This window comes from Diabrotica virgifera, chromosome 3 (genome assembly GCF_917563875.1).
Source record: "Diabrotica virgifera virgifera chromosome 3, PGI_DIABVI_V3a".
Taxonomy (NCBI): domain Eukaryota; kingdom Metazoa; phylum Arthropoda; class Insecta; order Coleoptera; family Chrysomelidae; genus Diabrotica; species Diabrotica virgifera.
In genome coordinates this window covers 32,780,436-32,796,250 of record NC_065445.1, presented here as the reverse complement: position 1 = coordinate 32,796,250, position 15,815 = coordinate 32,780,436, and the positions used below count along the sequence as shown (strand labels likewise).

Below are 15,815 nucleotides of genomic sequence, written 5' to 3'. Positions count from 1 at the left end.
CAGAAGAGATCCTTACACCGCTAAATAAGATTAGAACTTAAGTGCTGTCTAAAACAATTGATTATTTGGCAAATAATCTGAAATCTAGAGGAAAAGCTTATGAAGATCTTGCCATCACTTTCTCATTTTTATTTTCTCTACCTCTTTCAGAGGATAACGAGATTTCAGACAAAGCGTCGGTATTAGTGAATATTTATTCGAATGACTTGGATACATCTCTAGCAAGTGAGTGTATTCAATTAAAACATTTTATAATGTCACTACTTAACCTAGGCCAAGTTGAGTATAAAAATCCAACAACTCACAGTGCAACCGTCCCAAACGTAGAAATAGCACTAATAATCTTCATATCGTTGATGGATACTAACGCAACTGGTGAAAGGTCATTTTCCACTTTAAAACGGGTCAAAAATTATTTGAGAAATACGATGACGGAAGAAACATTAAATTCGTTCGCTGTTTTAAATATTAATATTGATCTGCTTACAAAATTAGATTTTAATAAAATCATCGACCTGTTTGCAAGTAGGAAATCCAGGAAAATTTGTTTGCACATAATTATTTTAATTTACTTTATAAATTGTGAGTTTGTGTCTTTGTTGCTTTTTTGTATATTTGTAATAAATAACCTAATAACATTAAAAGAGTTTTAATGAATTGTTAACCTAAGACGCATCTCTACCTACTGGAGAGTGGCGGTATTCGCGGTGTGCAAGTACTTGGAAGGGATACGAGAAACCATCGTGCGCGAATAGCGAAGAAATATTGCAACTTTCTTAAATAATTCATATTGTCAATTGAAATTGTCAAATTGACGTACATTTCATACCTACTCTCGTTGAAGAAGAAAAATTATATATTGCTCCACAATATTGTTATGATATGCAATTATTACATAAAGGTAAATTTAATTAATTGTATTCTGCTTGCAGCACTGCATCTTAATAACTAATTTTATTTACTACATACAATTGTTTATATTTTAATAACATAACCTGAATCTTATTTTTTCCTCTTATTATTTTTTTGGACTATGGCCTTGACAATTATCTAGTAAGCAGGACTAATATAATTGGACAATATAATTAAAAGTGCGAATAAAGTTGCAGAGCGTAGAAACCAGGTGTCGCTTTGCCGAACTTGCCAATCCGGCGCGGCTGTCCATGAACTAAATCCGACAAGAGTCTACAGGTCGAGCTAGTCTCGTAAATTTCACGATTGCGAGCCACGCTTCACGCAACCGTGTTTGCGTACTTGTGTTTCGAGTTGCGTGGTCGTGCGGAGTTATATTTACCAATTCGCGCAATCGTACTTGAGACGCTGTGTCAGGTGAGGTGTTTGAAAATTTGTGTAACTTGATTCCTTGATTCTGTGGTGTGAAGGTGGTTAAACTTTTGTTTTATTTTTTTTTTGTTTTGTGTTTTTTGAAGATAACACAGAAAATACAAGAGGGCAGCATACTTTGCAAAACAACTGTTACAATTCGAAATCAACAATTTGTTAAGTTGTCTTGCAGGTAAAAAAAGTGACTTTTTAAAAAAAATATATCTTGGAAACTAAAAATTATTTTTATTTATAATTGAAACATGTAAAAGTATAGTATTCTCAAAAAAATTTTAGCCAAAAATATTCATTTTTGTAGAGTTGACTGCACTTTTTCGACAACAGCCCTTTTTTGCGGTGAGCAGCATAACAAGTCCAGTCTCATCTGAAATCAAAGTTTCTTGTAGTTTATACCTCTGGCTAGTGAACGAACAAACGATTTTTTATTAGATGAGGTCATTTTTGTTTTATAAAAAAAACTACTTTAAAAATGAGAAAAATTGGGGTCAAAAATGTGTTTAAACTTATGTAAAATCTTCAAATTTCATTTTTTTTAATTCCTTCGTTCATATTCTAGCCAAAGGTATAAACTACAAGAAACTTTTTGATTTCAGATGAGACTGGACTTAGTTATGCTGCCAACGCAAAAAAACTTAAACTCTACAAAAATGAATATTTTTGGCTGAAACTTTTTTTGAGACTACCTTAAGTACTATACTTTTATATGTTCCAATTATAAATAAAAATAAATTTTAGTTTTCGAGATATAATTTTTTTAAAAAGTCACTTTTTTTACCCACAAGACCTATGTAACCCCTTAAAAAAATGTTTGGAAGAATATGTTTGATGGCCAAGATGCATACATATATTTAGAAGGAAAGTTCCTGATTTCTGTAGTATAATACATAATACCGAAGAGGAAGTAGCCCTAAGCGCCGGACTCCACTTGCGATTTGTAGTTGTGAAGATTGAACACATCTTTCAAATAGAAGTCAATCCATGATTATTTAGTCACAAATGGATTGACCTGTATTTGAAACAATGTGTTCAATCTTCCTGATTACAAATCTCAAGTGGAGTGCGGCGGTAATAACACCAAAATATTCCATAGAAGGTACACAGACATTGAAAAATTCCTGGAATATCCCCGAAAACATGTTCCCTGAACATCCCAGGAAAATCCTGTGTCAGCATTTTAAACATTACCTGAATGTCTTATTGGAACATTCCATGAATGTCCACGAATATTCTCTGGACATTCAAAATATATTTTGTAGACATTCCCTGGATATACCAGAAATACAGTGATGAGCGCTCTAATAACCGGCAAAATAGCACAAAAGATGTATTAAGTAGTGAGATAAAAAGACATGAAACTAGTCGAGCTGGGAAATTTAGCGATATTAGGTTTGTTCGTAGTACGATCCAAACGATCAGCAACCGTTGCCAACCGTCAGACGCATGCGCAGTTGACAGTTGGCGCTGTGCAGTTAACAGTTGGCGCTGTGCAGTTAACAGTTAGAGTTCGTAGACTACGAACGCGCATGTGTCTGATGGTTGGCAACGGTTGCTGATCGTTCTACGAACAAACCTATTAACTTATACATTTAGATTGTATTGATTTTGTACCACCTTCAGATGTATCAGACGAGTTTGGAAACTACCACTGTCACAGTGACAGTTTTAGTTGACATACTCCTCCGATATGTGTAAAGGTGGGATCAATATAACGTAAATTTAAAGGTTAATTTCGCTAAATTTCCCAGCTCAACTAGTTTCATTTCTTTTTATCTCACAACTAAATATGTTGCCCATATTTTGCCGGTTATTAGGGCACTCATCACTGTACATCTTTGCTGATGTGACAATACCTCCTATCTGTTTTTTCATGAGTTTTGTATGAGAGATGGAAAAACATGTTTTAAGGTCACCTCCTGTGTTCATATGTAAGTTTTGACTTGTTTTGTAGTTCATAGATAGTTTAATTTACTACAAAACAAGTCAAAAAATATCATATGAAAACAGGAGGTGACCCTAAGACAAGTTTTTAGTCTCTCTTACAAAACTCATGAAAAAACAGATAGGATGTATTATTACATCACTGACGATATGTGGCCATACCAAATAATACATCCTTGATAAATATAAACATTTTTATTGAACAAAATCTTTTCATACATTTTTTTAATGCAATTTACTGATATTCCTAAATATTTCAAAAAAATGTGTCACATTTGCTTTGTAAACCTTTCTTTTGCCTTTCGTAGCCACATATTCCGTTTCCTTCCTGGTTTTTTGTAGACCACTTCTCTCAGCTGATTCTAAAAAAAAATAAAATAAGTGGTAATTTTTCTATCCTTTACAATTAACAATCAGAAGAAATATTATTTACAGATAATGATATGCATAATAATAATAGGTTTGTTCTAGCATCAGTTTGAAACCATCAGCGAATAGTGGACCAGCGCGAGTAGAGGGGATCGCACTGGTGACTGTATTATGTTCTTTTACTGACCAACTGTTTGCTGATGGTTTTTGACTAGTTTGACTGTTTGCTAGAACAAACCTAATAATAATGAATATTTTGTATTTTGACAATGACATCTGATGTGGAAGTCAAAACATTAATAAAATTATTTTTTCAAGTTAACTTTCACATGCGCGTCTTAAAATTGTACTTTTAATACTTATATCATAAATAACTATTAAAACTATCTTAAGAGGAAACAGTATCGATCAACAGGTAGCGAAAATGTGTTCCAAGATTGCGGCTGTAATTTTGAATATTTTTTCGAGATATTTGGCACACATATTCGTAATATAATAAAGAATGGCGGTACAGAGCCCAATTTGAAAAATATATTAATATGTGGAAATTACTCTGTAATTAAATACAATATAAAAAAAAACGAGCTTGTACCGCCATTAAGAAGAACAAAAAAATACACTTTCTTCAAATACAACTTTTTTATCCGATTTTGTGTTATTTTGGAACTACTAAAATTTTTTATTTCATTAGTAGTTCCAAAATTACACAAAATCTAGGCATCGGATAAAAAAGTTTATTTGAAGAAAGTGTATTTTTTGTTCTTCTTAGTTGCGGTACAGGCTCGTTTTTTAAATATTGTATAATTACAGAGTAATTTCCACGTATTAATATATTTTTCAAATTGGGCTCTGTACCGCCATTATTTATTATTTTACGAATACGTGTGCCAAATGCCTCGAAAAAATATTCAAAATTACAGTGACAATCTTGGAACACGTTTTGGCTACCTGTTTATCGCTCTTGTATTACCTTAAACCATTGTAATTTGCTAAACCAGTATATTTTACTCTACTAGCTACCTCACTTTCCACTGTTTCTAAAGACTTGTTAACATGGGTAGAGTTTTGAGGAGAGTAGAGTAGCAGTAGTACTCTACCAAAAATGGCTTGATACCATTCACATGAGGAGAGTACAAGTATAGTACTGATGCTAGTATAGTGAAACCGATTTTTGTATTTTTAAACACTCTTGATTATAAGTGCACCTTAAATTCTTAATTTTTTGCTTAAGCTCGTTTACTCCAAAGCCCCCTTTGCCATCCTTTCGATGATTTCATCCTCCGCAGCTTGCTGCAAACTTTTATTTCTGTAGTATACACTACCTAAATTCCATAAACACTGGTATTCGCCGTATTATAGCTCTACAAGTTTTAAAGTTTCATCTTCGGTGAACTTCATTTTCACTATTTACACAAAACACAATTCCAGCCAGAATGACAGCGCCCCCATGTACTCTCCTACCTACTCTATTCTGCCATAATTGAACGTGTTCCATGGGTAGAGTGTGCAGCCGAGTAGACATTTTGGCAGTAGTGGTGGTCATAGAGTAGTTACTTTGCCATAGGTTGCTAGTCACTCTACTTTAACTCCAACTATACACTCTACCAGCTATTCTACTGTGCTGAGCATTTTTACAGGTAGAGTTACTCTACTCTATCAAGTACTTGCATCATTACTCTACCCGTGTAAACAAGTCTTAAATCTACTTAATCTTAATCTACTCTTAATGAAAAATGTCTAAAATCATTTACCCACCTAGTATTATTGTAGAATTTAAGACAGTCCAGTGCCTTATAAATAATTTCAATATGAATATTTCTGGAGATTGTTATTATCGATTAAGTCGGCTGGTTTTCCTATAAGATTAAAATGTTAACATCTTCAAAAATCGTTACTGTTGTAATTGTAACTTACCAGATATAAAATGATTACAGCAGACAGGACAGGAAAATTTTCATTTCGCTAGTAAAACCTGTACATTGTATTGCATTTAACCATTGTTGTCTCTCAGATACCTTATTTAGTTCAGTTTAAAAGTGAACTTTATCTTGACTTTATCACAATTACTTTGCATTTCACACTTCAAAACACAACACCAATGAAGCATATTATCTTTCTAAATTAATACTTCCAGAGAAAATGTTAAATTAATCTTTGTACAACACAAAATTACAAAGAAATATAACTAAAATTATCTAAAACTCATTAAGAACAGATAGAATAAGATTTATCTTTTACACCCAGTAGCCATATTGATTTAATTTTGGCAGCGTATGAATCAGTAGAAACGATTATATTTAAATTTGGTAAATATAATTTCGCACGACCACGCAACTCGAAACACAAGTACGCAAACACGGTTGCGTGAAGCGTGGCTTGCAATCGTGAAATTTACGAGACTTGCTCGACCTGTAGATTCTTGTCTAAATCCGGCACTGGTCTGCTATTCTCCGAATGATTTTCCTCTCACAATTGGGTTATAGAGTTGTTTATTTTATCGCACACATCAAATAATGAGACGTTAACTGGCATTTTTTTCAAAATTATTCATTTTCCGTGTATTGCATCTCATCTGTCAAGCGTGACTATAATTGCAACTTTTTGTAAAGCTATCAAACGGGTGTTAATATTGACATCATTTTTATACGACCATTCCATCGGTATAAAGGAACGGAAATTGATATTTAATTGATATGGTACAAAGTAAATGAACATTTCAGTTTGCAAACATGACTTTGCTTTGACAGCATTTTTATTATCGTACTGGAATATTTACGGTCGGAGAGTTCTATATGCTTTATAGCTGTAGAATAGCCAACGTTTTCAATCTGATGCCCACACGAGATTTTGCCATTAAAACCATAACGTAATAAATCGCTGATTGAGTTAACTACCGAGAAACGGCCGATGGATCAAAATAATAAGGGGCCTGCGGTTTTTACGCGGTAAAAGGGTCATCCTTTCACAATTGCGTTGCTGGTGTAATCATTAGTGAAATATTAGCTAAATTTGACTAATGGGTATAACTCTGTGTAAAGTCAGGCTTGGAGTTTAGCTAAAAGGTTTTTTGGATGATTAAAAGTTATTTAACTAATTTTTGCGAACATTCAAAGAATTATTATGTTTGATGTTAAAAAAATATAACCTGTACTACAGAGTGAACCAAACCTCTGGAAACGTCTAATTATCTGCTAAATTGATGGTCTGAATTTTACAAAAAAATAGGATACACCTATTTTGCTATATGAAAATTTGAAATTTGATGTTTGTAACGTTGCCAGATTTACGATTTTTCTGATATCATTAGTCACTTTGGTTGTTAAAATACAAAATCCTGTAAATTTTACGTTCATTGAAATCTCCACATGAATATCAGTTCAACAGTAAAAAATACTTTCGATTTTATGTATTTAGGAACCTAAAAAAGAATGTGTGTACTTTGTGCGCACGTAAGAAGTTATAAGTACTTGTATTATATGATTTCAACGAAATAAATATGCTTTAAACAGTTTATTTGTATTTTATTTAAATATTAAACAAAGGGTACCCCCCGTTAAGATAGGCAAAGTGCCCTCACTCCCAGAATTCAATTTTATTAATTTTTTTACGTTCTATGCGATTAAAAAATGAGATTATGCGGATTTTTAGCTCGCCACCCCCTTACCCCTCCCCCACAGCCAAAAACGTAGATTTTTAGATTTAATTTTTATTTAGTTGGGTTGCAATTGATTTAAAATTTTAAAAAAATTCACACATGTAGCTGAAGCATTTATAAAACATGTCCATTTTTAATGAACCCGTAGGTCGAGTGTACATAACCTCAAATTTTTCTTATATATTTTTAAAGCTTTTAACTTTTTGTTGGAGATGGCTGCAGGTCCAATTTGTTTTTAATTTTGTGTATTTTATCAAAAAGTATCCCCCTCATTTTTTTCAGATTTTTCCATCAACTGCGCCATCTTTAAAAATCAGGAAAACCGTTGTTTTAGGGGGTTTTTGAGGATTTTCTCCATTTTATAGACTTCAAAATAGATCAACTCAAGGTTTTGTTGATAGATTATGTATAATTTGAAATGGCTGAGTATTTTATAATATCCAAAAATTTGGGCCAAACACTTTTAAACTCCCAAAAACCATGTTTTTTTTTCAAGTTTTGTAAGGGTTTTTGCGGGTTTAATGCTATTTTTTGAGATCGATAGTCTTAACATTTTTTTTCATTTCTTTACGTTATATATGATTAAAAACTACGACGCATCGCATTTTTAGCCTACCACCCCCTCCCCTACCCCCACAAAAACGTCAATTTTTCGATTTTGTTTTTGTTTAGTTAAGTTGAAATTAATGTAAAAATTTTATGAGGCTTCTACAAAACATATCTATTATTTATGAACCCGTAGGTCGAGTGTACATATGACATCAAAATTCCTTCTTTATTTTTTTTAAACGTATTTTTGACTTCCAATCGATATTTTTTTAAAATGTCAAATGAATGGTACATCTCTCTTGCGGACGCCCGCCTCAATACGTTAATTATTAAAAATAATAACTAAGTAATAAAATAACGACTAAAATTTCTACAGGCTCTTGTAGGGGCGGGGAGCTTTAAACTTTGATTTGGTCACTTTCTGACTTTCATAATAATAATTTTTAATCGAGTTACATATTAAGTCTTGAAAATGGCCATTTTCGGGTTTTTCAAAATTATAAATCTCGTATAACTCGACAACAGTCAATTTTAGAGAAAAATCACAAGAGACCTTTTTTGCTCAGATTGATCCAGAGAATCTAAGAGTCCGAAGTGAAAAATTGATTTTTTGAATTTGTTTAAAAAATAGTTTTAAACAATTTTCCGACCGTGGTACTCTCTGGCAACTTGTGGATTTGTTATAAGGATCTGTTTTTGAGTAAGTTTGTGCAAAAAGAATCGAATCGGAATAATTTACCAAACGGTAGCGAGCAATTAGAATATGGATAGTGTAAGGTAAAATACAAACTAATGAACAAAGAACAAAATGTTTTGATTCACAAAATGATAAGAAGTATGATATATTAAAATGTGTATTTTTCTTAAATTTATTATTCTGTTTTATTTTTGTTCTTTGTATTCTACCCAAAAAATATGAAAATGACACAGGTACCTTTATTTTATATAAAAATATTGCAAAAATTTGAAATTATTTTCTTAAACGTAGTTTACTTAAGGACACGCTGAACAACAGATATACTGAAAAAAAAATGAATACGAAAAAATTATGTTTTAGTGGGCAGGTTGAGGCGGTAGAGGGTTAAAATTGGGCTAAGGCTTATTTTTTAAACACATTAAACGAAAAAAAAAAAGAATGTGTGTGTACTTTGTACGCACGTAAGAAGTTATACTTCTATTATATGATTCAAACGAAATTAATATACTTTTTATTTATATTTTGTTTAAATATTAAACTAATTTATACTTACTACTTCTCAAACATTTTTATTAGAACATTGCCAAAAATTAAAATAATAAAAGAATAAAACACACACAAACACATTAAACAAGCCACAAATGATGTCTGAACATTAATTGTCGAAAAATTTTTTAACTAAATACGTATTTTCTGAAAATACAATTATATAATAAATATACTTACAATCATAAAATGTATTAAAAAAAAACAAAAAAGAAAGTTTCTATTGGGACTCGAACCAGCGCTGATAAGAGCGGTTGGTATTGGAATTCATTCGCCTTCTCCGCTTAGCCACGGGCACTATGTGTCATTATTTACGAAGATCGACTAACTAAACGGATTAAACTTGTGATATTTTGATATTTTGAAAATTGATCAAATTATTTTAATTTTGAATTGAAATGATTTAGAATTGAAAAAATACAACAAAACATAGAGTAAAAAAACAATATATTAGGTGAATATTGATAGAAATTTTGATGGTAATCAAATTATATAAATAAAAGTATCACATACTATGTATTTTGGCAGATCAAATAGGTAGGTTTATACCCATGATACATTAACAATTATTACGTACCTGTTGCTTTTAAAAACTATTTAAAAGTCACTACAATATTATAAACTTTTTTGTTTCTGTCCTCACAACAATAAAACTAATATATTATACATTTGTTTACCTTTACCTTTACCTCCAAACCACAGCTGCCATATCGGATAATTTTTGACATGTCATTTGAACATCCAATCAGAACAAAGTTATAATGCGCATGCGCCGGGCTGATAGGTTTTAACATATAAAAAAATCACCCTCTATCGCCGGTAAAGAAGTATAACTTCAAAAAAATCAGGCTGTACCCATCTCAAAAAATATTAGGCCTGGATCCCGCGTACGTACCAAAAAAGTTGATTAATAGCAAGCTGAAAGTTTGTTAATAGTTTAACGGTGTCTAGTTGGACAAACTTTGATGTAGGTATGGGAACACTGGAACATGGGAAGTTTTAATTGTGAAATGTAATTTTAATTGTGGAACGTGCCATATCCTGACAAGTTTATGATTTTGAAAAGTAGCAGGTTGTTTTTAAGTTTATTCAATAGTAAACTTTATATTATATATGAAAAAATGTTTGTCCGAGAGATATGTTGGGCATTTTAATAAGTCCGAGACGTAGAACATGTCAAATGACAGGAATTATGTCGGTGGTAAATAGCAGTCTGAATTTTGCATGAAAGTTTAATGAAAGGTTAACCAATCAATTGGAAGTTCTGTCCAATAAAATACATGGGACGTTTTCGTAGTCTGACGTTCCAAACTTGTAACCTGTTCAACAATGAAAACTTCCCATGTTCCAGTGTTCCCGTACATCAAATAGTGTCCGATTAGACACCGTTAAGCTATTAACAAATTTTCAGTTTGTTATTAATAAACTTGTTTTTGATACACGGGATCCAGGCCTGTATGAGTAACCGCTGAGAAAACTTTAAACAAATTGAAAAAACATAGTTTTTGGGGAGTTTAGAGGTGTTTTGCACAATTTTTGAATATCCCTAAAAACTCAGTTATTTAAAATTATACGTAAGCTATAAAAAACCTTAAGTTAGTATATTTTGAAGTAGGTAAATAAAATGGAGAAAATCTCTAAAACCACCGAAAAAGCCAGTTTTGCGGATTTATGAAGATGGCGCACATTAGACATGCAGAAATCACAAAAAAAAAGTTATACGTACCTATTAAAAAAAAAAAAAAAAATTGAGGTTATGTACATTTGACCTTCGGGTCAATAAAAATAGATGTTTTGTAAAAGTCACGTCAGCTGTGCGTGTGAATTTTTTGTAATTATTAATTTAATTGCAAACCAACTTAAAAAAAAAAAATAGAATCGAAAAATTGACATTTTTGCTTGTGTGGGAGGGGGAAGGGGGTGGTGGGCTAAAATTGCGGTGAGTCTTAATTTTTGAATCACATATAACGTAAAAAAAAATATTCAGGCTCTATCGACCTCAAAAAATATGATTAGACCCGCAAAAACTCTTACAAAACTAAAAAAAACATGGTTTTGGGGGGGTTTAAAAGTGTTTCGCCCAATTTTTGAATATTATAAAATACTGTAATTTCAAATTATACATAATCTATTAACAAAACCTTGAGTTGATCTATTTTGAAGTCTATTAAATGGAGAAAATCCCCAAAAACCCCCTTAAAACAGTTTTCCGGATTTTTCAAGATGGCGCAGTCGACGGAAAAATCTGAAAAAAATCAGCGGGATAGTTTTTGATAAAATACACAAAACTCAAAAAAAATTGGACCTGCAGCCATCTCCAACACAAAGTTACAAGCTTTAAAATAATATAAAAAAAATTTGAGGTTATGTACACTCGGCCTACGGGTTCATAAAAAATAGACATGTTTTATAAAAGCTTCAGCTACACGTGTGAATTTTTTGAAATTTTTAAATCAATTGCAACCCAACTAAAAAAAATTAAATCTAAAAATCTACGTTTTTGTCTGTGGGTGGAGGGGTAAGGGGGGTGGCGAGCTAAAAATCCGCATAATCTCATTTTTTAATCGCATAGAACGTAAAAAAATTTAAAAAATTGAATTCTGGGAGTGAGGGCATTTTGCCTATCTTAACGTGGGGTACCCTTAAAAATTTAATACAACGATACCAAAAATTAAAAAAAACGTAAAGCAAGGTAACAACATGAGGTGTTCCCAAAGCGGTCACCCATCCAAAATTTAACCGCAGTAAATACTGCGGTTCTCGGGCGGCAATCGGTGTACGTCAGTGTGCTATGGTCGTAAAGTTGATACCAATATGAATTATTTTGACAGATTGTATATATAATATTAAGATTGCTTTTTAATCTTCTTTTCATCATATTTTAATACTTATCGGAAGACACATCCAAAGACACAAAAATTCACAAAAAATCCAAAGCACCTAGAGATAAAGAAACGCCTTCTTCTTATAATTCCACAATTTGGGAGAATGATTTCATCGTTTGAAGTTTGAAGGCGGTGAAGTGGGGAAAGACATATGAAGATCCAGTGGCGTACACTCACTTTTATTACAACGTTAATTATATTATATTTTTAAATATTATTTGTTTGAAATAGGTCACAATATTCAAACTTCACGGCCTTTAAACGAAGAAATCACTCTCCTAAATTGTGGAATTATGGCATAGGTGCCGTCTCTGCTTCGACAGTTGGCAATCATCAGAGCGATTTTTACTTTTGAGACCGCGGCTGTAATTAATTCATTGTTACTACATCCAAACCAATCCCTAAGATTCTTCAGCTATGAGTTACGGTTTAAGGGTCATCCTTTTACAATTGTGTTGCTGATGTAATATTAGTGAAATATTAGCTAAATTTGAGTAATGGCTATAAATAACTCTGTGTAAAGTCAGGCTTGGAGTTTGGCTAAAAGGTTTTTTGGATGATTAAAAGTTATTTAACAAATTTTTACGAAAATTGAAAGAATGATGATGCTTGATGTTTGACAAATATTTTCTTTACTACAGGGTATGACACAAAGGACGGACGGATTTTAAAAATCACAAAATGGATAATTTTTACCGAAAAACAAACTTATTGACGGAAATCGGGTTTAAAATGAAACAGCATTTTTCACAATAGGGAACTTTTTGTTTTATTACATAATAAGGTTCAATTTCAAATAAACTATTTTTAATGGGAAAAAAGCCACAATTTTACCAAAAAAATGATTTTATTAACGTTTGAAGGTTCAGTTTCGTTTAAACATAAGATTTCCAAAAATTCACACTTCAAAACCTCATAATAAATTTTAAGTACAAACTTAAAATCTACTGTTTATGTAAATCATTTCAAACCATCGAAAAACGCACGAGCCCTTGTGACTCACATCATAATATTTTGTAATGATATTTCTCCTGTCTCATATAAAATTATATATCATTTTGTTTACTTTGGATTTTAATACAGTTTTTGAAGAGATAGTATCAAATTGTGTGTGTTTACTATGGAAAATACAAGTAAATACTATAAGTGTTGTTTAGTACCATTGTGTTAAAGTACAACCATTAAAACCCTCAATAAAATATTTATTAGATTACCAGTCGATAAGAAACGGCGTTTAATAAAGTGGTTACATGCATGTTGAAAGGACATTAACGACATTTTCGTTCTCAAAATCTTCACGTATGTGAAAATAATTTTAATGTAAGTATTTAATGTCTGTTGTCTGCTTAATATATTTTTTAATAAATGAAGTGTATGCTGAACAAAAAGAAAATATAACTTTTGGTATATTTTGGTAGATGTACAAATGTACACCTCAGATTGAATGATATTTACATATACAATATTTTTCTGGAACTTAAAACTAATCAAAATAATAAACATTTATGTTCATAAAGGGTAATTTATTATACTGCCGTTTAGAAAAAACCTTTTCGGACATTTTAAAAAAGTTGTCCTAATAAAAACTCTCAAATATTATGAAATATACATATAGTTCACATCAACTATCTAAAGATTTATAAAGATGAGATATACCATAAAATGATTAAAATAAGTAAACGAATATCAAACGTAATGAATTAATGGCGGCAACTTTAATCATTATAATGATATGACGTCACAACCAATGAGTGTACGTTTTGGGCTGGCTGCTATAATTTGAATTTTCTCTTGATTTTAATCGTTTTTAGGGGCCAAACGGAACACAAAAACAACTTTTTTTCTTAGATATATATTTTAAATTATGTTCTGTTGTGATTTATAGTATTTTTTTCTACGAGCGTGCAAAAATGTCTACTTTCGCGCACGCGTTTTAGTTTAGAAAGTTTTACTTTTCCTCATGGGTTTTACTTTTCCGCAAGCGTTTAGATATTTTAATATAGCCTTAAAATAATTATAATACGTACAATAAACTAATATTTAGATATTATTTACTATTTTATTTCAAATGTATCTTATTGTGTTCCTGTTTTAATGAAATTAACGCGACAATTCGATGAAATAAAAATATTTTGACATAATATTCGAAAGTCAAATCGGTAGACAATAACAGTCATTTTGAATCATCGTCATGGAAACCAAGATCGTCGTCATGCTAACTAATTATATTGAAAGTGTAGTTTTGACAACCTTGTCCAAGAATTAATTTATGTATGTATTTTCATATTAATTAAATTAGTTGATTAAGATTTGGTCATTTTTTAAAGACTCGTAGAAAAAATATTGTTCCTAACTCTTGCAGAAAGTCTCTTTTCCGCACTCGACTGTTTACCGAACTCCCGCTTCGCGTCGTTCGGCAAACTGCAGTCGCGTGCGGAAAAGTATGACTTTCTGCACTTGTTAGGAAAATAACTATTTCCGAATTTAAAATTTTATACAAGGTGTTTCATTGGGAAACGGAAATACTTTAATGGTGAATAGAGGTCACCGAGCCGGTTCTAGATATAGTACATTTTTTGCCCTACCGACTTTTATAACCGAGTTACAGGGTGTTTTATCGATATTGCCCATTTATTTCCTAAGCCATAACTTTAGAACCACCCTGTATATTTTTTTTATATTTGGTACACATATGTCCCATTCAAAACCCAAACGACCGACATAGTAACCATAAGAAAAATCCAGGTCCGGATTAACAAAAAATTATAAAGTAATTGTGACCTTAAAACAACATCCTGTATATTGATATTTTGAAAATCTGTTTGCATATTTGAAAAGAGCACAAAAAAGTAAGTTTAATGGTTCACTTCAATTTTTCGGCCAAACAATTTTATGACTTTAATTTTGAAAATATATTGAATTTTTTAAGAACTTTGACATTAAAAAGCAGATATTATTAACTTTTAGTTATAAATTAATAAAGTTAATGAATAAATACTCATTTTAAAAATAATCAATACTTATTTACCACATTGGAACGACCCAATTACTAATAACAAGAAAAATCCAGGTCCGGATTAAGAAAAAAATACAAAGTAATTGTGACCTTGAACCAACACCCTGTATATTGAAATTTTAAAAATTTGTCTGCGCATTTTAAAAGAGCATGAAGAATTGTGATTAAAGGCTTATTTTAATTTTTTCGCCGTTGATTTAATTACATCAATTAGAAATTATATTGAAATTTTAAAGAACTCTATAAGATTAAAAACCAGGTATTGTTAACTTTTAATAATAATTTAATCTTAATGAATCAATACTTATTTTAAAAATACTTAATACTTATTTACTACGCTGACTTCATATATTCTCTGGATTTGTAGCTATACGCACATCATTAAAAATTAGAATTGCGAGAAATGTGATATTTTAATGATTTAGTAAAGAATTAAAAAAACTGCTATATCTAATAAGACAAAAATTTGTTACAATTCAACATAAATTAAAAATATTTGAACTATAACAGTTGCTCAAAATGTCCGCCATTTTGTTCGATGCATTTCCTTCTTCGTTTTAAAATATTTCGAATCGATTTTCTAAGTACATTGGGATTGTTCTTCATTTTGCTGGTAGCTTCTTGTGACCTTGACAGTATAAAAGCCGCGTCCCACCATCAAATAATTTGATCAAACTGGTTTGAGCAAACTGAAAGTGACAGTTAGTGACGTCACATCCTGTGTAAAGTCAGGCTTGGAGTTTGGCTAAAAGGTTTTTTGGATGATTAAAAGTTATTTAACAAATTTTTACGAAAATTGAAAGAATGATGATGCTT

The 15,815-nt window shown here is 31.3% G+C and overlaps 1 protein-coding gene and 1 long non-coding RNA gene across 3 annotated transcripts in view; both read right to left on the bottom strand.

Annotated features, from left to right (window-relative positions):
- The window catches only part of LOC114329832 (5-hydroxytryptamine receptor 2A), an 895,697-nt gene that overhangs the window by 124,688 nt on the left and 755,194 nt on the right, over positions 1 to 15,815 (bottom strand). The gene's annotated exons all lie outside the window — the stretch shown is intronic.
- On the bottom strand, positions 3,518 to 5,809 carry LOC126881822 (uncharacterized). The gene is made up of 3 exons (XR_007697014.1): positions 5,566 to 5,809; positions 5,407 to 5,507; positions 3,518 to 3,644 (listed from the first exon to the last, which is right to left on the bottom strand). It is a non-coding gene; the product is annotated as an uncharacterized LOC126881822 (long non-coding RNA).